The sequence below is a fragment of the Marmota flaviventris genome, chromosome 4 (assembly GCF_047511675.1).
Source record: "Marmota flaviventris isolate mMarFla1 chromosome 4, mMarFla1.hap1, whole genome shotgun sequence".
Lineage (NCBI taxonomy): Eukaryota > Metazoa > Chordata > Mammalia > Rodentia > Sciuridae > Marmota > Marmota flaviventris.
Window position 1 is genome coordinate 113,176,983 of NC_092501.1, and position 9,467 is coordinate 113,186,449.

Consider the following 9,467-nt stretch of genomic DNA (forward strand, 5'->3'; position numbering starts at 1 on the left):
CAATGAAAATCAGCAAAGGAGGTATTACATTAAAGAAAAAACTAATCAAAGGAAAAACCAAGTCAAGTTAAATACAAAAAACAAAACAAAAACCACTAACCAAACAAAACCAAAATGACAAGAAATACAAATCATTTCTCAATTATAACCCTGAATGTTAATGGCCTAAACTCACCAATCAGAAGACATAGAGTGGCAGATTATATTAGATTAAAAAAAAAAACCCAACATATGCTTCATCCAACAGGTTCATCTCATAAGAAAAGACATCCACAGACTGAAGGTGAAAGATTGGGAAAAATCATACCACTCATATGGATGGTGGAAGCAGCAGGGGGTTCCATCCTCATATCAAATAAAGTAGACTTCAAGCCAAAGTTAATAAAAAGGCATAAAAATGGATATTTCATACTGCTTAAGGGAAACTTTCATCAGCAAGACATAACAATAATAAATTTATATGCCCCAAACAATGGAGCATCTATGTTCATGAAACAAATCCTTTTCAAGTTCAAGAGTCAAATAGACCACAACACAATAATTCTGGGTAATTTTAGCATACCTCTTTGATCACTGGATAGATCATCCAAACAAAAGCTGAACAACAACAACAAAAACCCCTATAACTTAAATAATAAAATCAATAAGTTAGACTTAACTGACATATACAGAATATTTCAAACTTTCAATGAACAAATATACTTTCTTCTCATGGATCCTTCTCTAAAATGACCATATATTATGCCACAAAGCAACTCTTAGCAATTATAAGATAGTAGAGATACTATTCTGCACTCTATCACATCATAATGGAATGAAATTAGAAATCAAGAATAAAATAAAGCTACTCCAACACCTGGAGACTACATAATATGCTACTGAATGAACAATGGGTTGCAAAAGACATCAAGTAGGAGATTAAAAAATTTTTAGAGTTAAATGAGAACATGAACACAACATATCGAATCTCTGGGACAGTATAAAGGTAGTACTAAGAGGAAAGTCATTGCATAAAGTTCATTCCTTAAAAGAAGAAGTCAACAAATAAATGACTTAACATTACATCTCAAAATCCTAGAAAAAGATCAACAAATCTACACCAAAAGCAATAGAAGATGGGAAATAATTAAAATCAGAGCTGAAATCAATGAAATTGACACAAAAGAAACATTTTTAAAAATGACAATACAAAAAGTCAGTTCTTTGAAAACATAAAGAAAATTGACATACTCTTAATTGACCCTTAACCATGCTAGAAAGAGAAGGAAAGAGAAAATTCAAATTACTAACATACAATATGAAAAAGGAAATATCACAATAGACACTACCAAAATACAGAAGATAATTAGAAATTATTTTGAAAACTTTCACTACAACAAAATAGAAAATATCAAAGGCATTAAAAATTTTCTAGAGTTATTTGATTTGCCCAAATTGAATCAGGATGATACACACAATTTTAACAGATCAATTTCAAGAAATGAAATTGAAGATACCATCAGAAGCCTACCAACCAAGAAAAGCCCAGGATTGGATGGATACACAGCCAAGTTCTACAAGACCTTTGAAGAAAAACTAATATCAATACTCTTCAATTTATTTCACAAAATAGAAAAAGAGGCAGCACTTCTGAACTCGTTTTCTGAGGCCAATATCATCCTGATTCCAAAACCAAGCAAAAACACATCAAAGAAAGAAAACTTCAGACCAATATCTCTAATACACATAGATGCAAAAAATTTCAATACAATTCTGGCAAATCAAATACCAAAACAAATCAAAAAGATCGTGCACCATGATCATGTGGGATTCATCCCAGGAATGCAAGGTTGTTTCAAAATATGGAAATTAATAAATGTAATTCATCACATCAATAGACTTAAAGATAAGAATCATATGATCATCCTAGTAGATGCAGAAAAAAAACATTTAACAAATGCAACACTCCTTCATGTTCAAAACACTAGAAAAATTAGGGATAACAAGAACTTATCTCAACATTGTAAAAGCTATCTATACTAAACCACAGGCCAACATCATTCTAAATGGAGAAAAATTGAAAGCATTCCCTTCCAAAACTGGAACAAAACAGGGATACCCTCTTTAACCATTTACATTTAACATAAGTTCTTGAAACACTGGCCCGAGAAATTAGAGAGATGTAAAGGGATACAAATAGGAAAAGAAGAACTCAAATTGGCACTATTTGCCGATGATATGATTCTATATACCTAGAAGACCCAAAAAGTTCCACCAGAAAACTTCTATAACTAGTAAATAAATTCAGCAAAGTGGCATAATACAAAATCAACACTCATAAATCAAAGGCATTTCTATATGTCAGTGAAAAATCGTCTGAAGGATTCTCAATAGCCAAAACAAAACAAAACAAAAACTTGGGTATCAATCTAACAAAACAGGTGAAAGACCTGTAGAACGAAAACTACGGAACGCTAAAGAAAGAAATTAAAGAAGACCTTAGAAGATGGAAAGATCTCCCTTTTTCTTGGATAGACAGAATTAATATTATCAAAATGACCATACTACCAAAGATACTATACAGACTTAATGAAATTCCAATCAAAATTCCAATGACATTCCTCATAAAAATAGAAAAAGCAGTCATGCAATTCATCTGGAAAAATAAGAGACCCAGAAGAGCTAAAGCAATCTTAGCAAGAAGAGTGAAGCAGGTGGCATCACTATACCAGATCTTAAACTATACTACAGAGGGATAATAGCAAAAACAGCATGGTATTGGCACCAAAATAGACTGGTAGACCAATGGTACAGAATAAAGGACATAGAGAATAACCCATTATTATTACTAATACACATAATTACAGTTATATTAGACAAAGGCAACAAAAACATACATTGGAGAAAAGATAGCCTCTTCAACAAATGGTTCTGGGAAAACTGGAAATCCATAAGCAGGAAAATGAAATTAAACCCCTATGTTTTATATACCTCATCATTTGGGTCCTTAGGATTATGGCTTCTTGATACTTGATATGAGTTATTTTCTTGATTCTAGAAGAATTTTATTAATTTTACAAAGGTTATTTTGGTGCTACATAGTATTTTACTAATGTTAGAGACAGGTTGTCTGCCTTGGAGTTCATGGATATTCCTGTGGATTGTGCTATTAAAAAATTGAAATCGTTAGTTCATAGATTTAATTGAAAATATGTTCCACTTCCAAAAAACCCTGAAACTAAGAATGGATACCCAATTCTGATCTACAATAATAATTGATCTTCCAATAATAATTGGAAAATTTTTATTTCCAACTTTGTATAAAATCTTGAATTTAACCTAGATAGATAACAGAATTTGTCTCAAATTCATTACATCTATTTAATAGGATGATTACCACACACTGCTCAACACAGATTCAGAATCTTATATCTCTATATTTTGACATTGAATAATCAGTAGTTAAGTTTGGAGTGTGATATTTGTGCCACGTTATGAAAAGAAAATTCATGTATTTGTGTGTGTGTGTATGTGTGTGTGTGTATTTGTATTTGTGTTTTGCATCAAAAAGAAACAGAAATTATGGGAAGACATACAGTTTTTATCCACTTATCCACGGCTCTCATATATAACAGTGGAGTCTGTGTTTAAGATAAACATTAGGGCTTTAAACTCTTTGGTATATCAAAAGAAATCTAAAAATATTAAGTACATGGCAATTTTGTTGTTTCAATTAAAAGTATTTCATCACATTTTAAAGGTTACCTAACATAATTCAGGTTGTTTTGAAGTTTGAAAGAGATATGTCTTGTACAAAGACATAAATGTTTGAAAGTATTACGAGAGTTATGTAGCTATATTCCAAAATTCATGAGTATAATCTAAAAGTGCCATAAAATAGTAAGAAACAAACTTGAGAATGAATCTATTATTAACCAGAAAAAGAGTAAAATTCATGCACCTGGGTACCCTTAAATTAGTCCCAGAATTGTTCAAAGTAATAGAACTGTTTTCCACTTATTTCTATATTAGTAAACAGGAAGTGATCCTGCATTGTTATATGATTGTGAAATAACAAGGCTAGCAGTTTTAGAAAACCAAAGAATTATTTTTTTCCAAGAAAGTTGATTCTTTAGAAAACTAGCATAATACAAAAATTGAGAGAAAATTAAAAATTTCAGAGCTTATATATTGCAATAATAATAATAATAATTCATAAAAAAAATATCACAAATATCTTCCTCTAGTATATAATTTGTATGCACATTGTTAGCTTTAAGGTAATGCAAGATGTTTCATCTTTTATAATTAGGACTAAGCATTTATTATTTCCTTTCCCAATAACACAGACATATTCTGTTTTATTTTTATAATTTTTTTCTTTCAAATGCTAGCCTTGGAAAGAGAAAAATGGTATTAATGGCAGTACTAGAAAGTAACTACCTAAATAGAGTTACAACACATAATTAAAAGGCAAGAAAATACAATAAAAATCCATTATATAAAATATAATTGAAAATAAATAATTTTCTAATATTACTTTAGAATTTTTGCAAGTTATTTTTTAATTTTCAGTGAGTTTATTTCCCCTAGAGTTGTACAAATACAGGCTTTGGAGGAAAAAAATATAGGCAGAAATAATAAATTACAAATATGTTTTAATTTACGTAAAAAATCAAACAAAAAATCCATTTGTTTAAAAAAGTAAAGCACTATATTCAGGAGTAAATAATATGTCATTAATGAAAGGCATTACATATCCAGATATTGTCTGTGAATATGTAAACATGGTTTAGTGAACTACCATAACTTTATTGTTAGCACTACAAAAATAAAAGCAATTAGCAATAATAATAATAATAGTTCATGAAAAACATAATTTTTATGAAATTGGTTAACACATGAAATCATCTCATTGAAATATACATGCAAGGGCTTGCATATTTGAGTGAAATTATATGCAAATAATAAAAGCCAGAAGCCAAAAAGAGAAGAAAATCAAGCATGACTTCAAACTCAAAAACTCATATATAAGTACTATATATGTTTATTGCAAATTAGGTTTTTAAAATTTATAGTATTGATCAACTCCAAAGTCAGATTATACTTTTCCTACACAGGGAGTTAGAGGAGTAAAATCAAGGTGATATTACTCTGCTCTACTTGCAAAATGCTGAATTTTTCACTGCATAAGTTGAAATGCATACAACATGCCATAGTCATAAAAATAGTGTAGTCAAACTGATACCAAATCACACCAAAGTTCAGTACTTTGAGGCTATAATAATTTACTTTTTTACACATCTACTTGTACAAACAATAGATAAAAATCGAAGAAATAAGTGTTTCTTTGAAAATATAAAAGTAATATAGTTAGATATAGAACAATGAAGAAAAATAAGAAAGAAAACACAATTTAAAACTATGCACATTTAAAGAAAGTTCAGATTGTTGAGCAATGACTCAACATTAAAAGCAAATAATATGTCTTATTTACAAAAATAGATCTTGACATGACAAAAATTGACAAATATTTTAGAGACATAAATTTCCAAAACTATCATAAAAAGAAACAAAATGCCAAATTGCCTTATATTTATTAGAAACTTAATTTTATTTGCAAAGCATCCTGCAAAAATGTAAACAACAACAACAAATAAACCTCTTCAAAAACAACAAACATTAATAATAAGAAGAAAATGGAATAAAAAAGTTCAGGAGAAAGAAAAATGTTCAGGCCAGGCGCGGTGGCCCATGCCTGTAATCCCAGAGGCTTGAGAGACTGAGGCAGGAGGAGGCCTGCAAAAGTGAGGCCCTAAGCAACTCTGTGAGACCCTGTCTTCAAATAAAATACAAAATAGGGCTGGGGATGTGGCTCAGTGGACAAATGCCGTTGAGTTCAATCCCCAGTACCCCTCCCCCCCAAAAAAAAGAAAAGAAAAATGTTCAGAAAAAAATGCTAGTAATGTCTATATCTCACATTTGAGTTTTATCCAGAATTGATGCTGATAAAAAATTTTTACTATTCAATAGAACATGCCAAACTATTTCACATATAATTAATAAATTATTTAAAAAATATACTTAAAAGACAGTTATTACTAGGCTTCTCAAGTTTTTAATCCATTTTAAACTAGAATATATACAGCTATTATCCCATACCTATCTCACCATTGTATGAGACATGTAGTAGGCAAATATATCTTATTTCTTAATTTCACAGGTCCAAAGATAGAATCTGTGGCCCATGAACTGAATTAAAATTTATTTACTAAAATCGTATCTGTACCTTGTACATGTGATGATGAATTTGACAAGATCATGGTGTTGAAAAGATGAGATGAGAAGATGAAATTTAACTTTAGATGGGACTTGTTAAAAAAATTTTGTTTAGTTCTTGATGAAGCTTTATTTTTAATTTAATTCATTTATATGTGGCCTCATGCATGCTATGCAAGTGGTCTACCACTGAGCTACAACTCAACCTTAAATGGAACTATTGATGGTGATTTTATGAGACGACATTTTAGTGAATTTGGGAATGGGTATTTTGCAGCTCAGAAAGAAGTGAATCATTGGGGGCCAGAAGATGGATGGTGGTAAAAAACATTCAGATGAATCCCAACATCCCTTTCTCTTAATGTGCATGTCTGATTTCAACTCTTTCCCTTTAATTTTAACAGTACTACTGAACATGATGAAATATCATTCTTACAATTCTTGCATTGAATATTTTTTTCTTTTTCAAGGTATAACTAATGGATGGTGGGGTCAAGAAGCAGAGAAAGATGGGTGAAAAGAGCTCAGGAAGAACACCCTTCCCCAGTGACATGTCTCCTCTAGACATGCCCCACCTCTGTGCAGTCACCACCAAGTCAGTCCATTCAAACTGGGATGGACTGACTAGGTTATAACTCTCATAATGTAATGTTTTTCACCTCTGAATATTTTTGTATTAACAGGAGCTTTTAGTTAAAGCTTATATTTGAACCATAACATTAGGATTGTCCTACCACAAAGTTAGGATGATGTGATGTGAAGGGCATGCTTCATTGCTAAATCTTAGATGAAAGAGACAACACAGTTAAGAAATTGAACAACTTCTGAGTTGAGATCCTATGGCAGAAAGGCATTTTTGCCTACAGTAGGCAGTCTGAGACTGGAGAGAATAAAATTCCAAATTGGTAGACTACAGTATAGGAGCACTTCCAAATAGCACTTTATTCTTAGTGGTCAAAATGATTTCTGATTGATAGTTTGGGATCAAGATTTCTCTGGGTAGTGATGACCATTAAACCTCTTAAAACTTCCACTTATTACTCCTCCTCTCAAATCTAGCTTTCCTGTTTCTTTCTGCTTTCCATTTTATTTGTGAGAAAAATAAATAACAAATCAAAAAATAAATGAAAGATTCCTTAAATGATAATTATGTATGAAAATTATGGTACATAATTTATCTATAGAGAGAATGTTCTCATATATATGTTCCCCTAAATGTTCTGAAACTTCAATGAATCAAAAAAAGACAATTAGGGAGAACAGAGGTTTCTATGATCAAGTAAACATAGAGTTGGTCCTCTCTTCCCCACCTGGTGGAAGTGCACAGGTGCAGTAAACACAGATGGCAGAGGAAGAGCAAAGAAAAAAGATCCATTTGTTTCTAGCAAATCTCCTGAAAAAAGAAGGCTGCTTATCAGGCTCTCAAAGCTACCCAGGCCAACCAGGCACTTTGGGCGAAAAAGAAGAGTAAAGGGAAAGAGTACAGATATAAGCGACTGAAATCATTTCAGCATGATTCCTGGCAGCAGAAACATAACAAAGTGTGCCCCAGATGACTAGAAGTGAAACTGCGTGCTCTGGAAATTCTTGATAAACATTCCTTGGCCTTTGTTGTATGCATCCAAAGGACTGATGGGGTGAATTTACTGGACCATTGTAAGACTTCCTCTGAAGAAAATATTTAGTGGTGTTTTTGTTAAAATCTCCCCTCAAAGCCTAAAACTGCTATGGATAGTAGAATCTTATGTGACCTGGGGATTTCTAAATCTGAAGTTGGTCCGGTAACTTGTCTTGAAATGCGGACAAGCCAAGATCAAGAATAAGACATCCCCCAGACAGACAACACAGTGATTGAGGAATACCTCGGGAGGTTTGCTGTCATTTGCCTGGAAGACCTCATTCTTGAAATTGCCTTCCAGGGAAAGTATTTCCAGGAGATCACTAGGTTCTTGTGCGCTTCCCACTTCTCTGTGGCCTGTCATGCTACCAAAAATAGAGTGGACTTCCTCGAGGAGATGGGTTCACCTGGCTATCAGGTAAATGTATCAATCAGCTCATCTGCCAGCTGAACTAAACCTAGAGTATCTGAAAGTAGTGTGTTGGAAGCATGTGTATTTGTTTGATGGAATTGTTACCAAGTATCTTCAGAGATAATTTTTTGCCTTAAGAAACTGGAAGAAATGGATTGGGGAAGAGATGGTAGGTAGGTTAATATCATGGCAGGCACCTCCCATGACAGCCCAGTTCCAAGGAAAATTCTATTGTTTTCCACACTGACCACCTCTGCCTCTGAAATCAACATGGAGGAAGGAGTGCTGCTTTGTCACATCTTCTATCCTGAGGTTTAATGTTGGTGAATGAATAACATATATATATATATATATATATATATATATATATATATATATATATTTCCCTAAGAAATGGACCAAGTCCAGGAGAATACTTGAATCTAGAGTTCCTGACAGCCTTGTTTTAAAAAGACTTGAAATACTTAGGAAGAAAAGCACAAAAATCAATTTATCATTTATTTGTTGTGAGTGTGTGTTCCACCTTTTGAGTGACAGCTTTGTGAACTCTCAGACTTGCTTTGGCTTTAAGTGTATCTGAGGGCTTCTCTATCCTATCCTGCAACAGACTCAAGTTTGTTTTACTAGCTCAGAATTTGAAAAAAGGAAGACCCCTTCACTCTGAACACAGAAATATACTCAAAATTTTGCTTGGAATTTCAGGGTGTCCATAGACCCTTCTCTTTTAGGACCTATACATATTCTCTGAAAAAGTCTTGTTCTTATCAGCATTTGGTCATCCAGGCCATTATCCTACTAGTCTTTGGTTCCGTGCCCTGTAGAAGACCAAAGTTTACCTGGCCAGTTGTTTTTCTATTAAGAACATAGTGCCAGGCCAGGTGTGGTGACACATGCCTGTAATCTCAACAGCTCAAGAGGCTGAGGCAGGAGGATGGCATATTCGAGGCTATCCTCAGCAATTTAGCAATACTCTGTCTCAAAAAAAAAAAAAATCCTATATTGGAATGTAGCCCAGTAGGAAAGCATTTAGGTTAAATCCTGAGTGCAAGAAAAAAAAAATATAGTGATGGATTATTCATTTTCTGCACCATCTGTAACTGCATTGCTGAGCATTTCTCCCTCTGGAATTCAGGATAAAATTTCCAGATTTCCCTGATCAGCCTTCTCCTTAAAATCCAC

At 32.7% G+C, this 9,467-nt stretch overlaps 1 pseudogene; it reads left to right on the forward strand.

Annotated features, from left to right (window-relative positions):
• The first annotated feature begins 7,600 nt into the window (after positions 1–7,600).
• LOC114094871 (ribosomal protein uL30-like) lies at positions 7,601–8,332 on the forward strand (annotated as a pseudogene).
• The last annotated feature ends 1,135 nt before the right edge of the window (positions 8,333–9,467 follow it).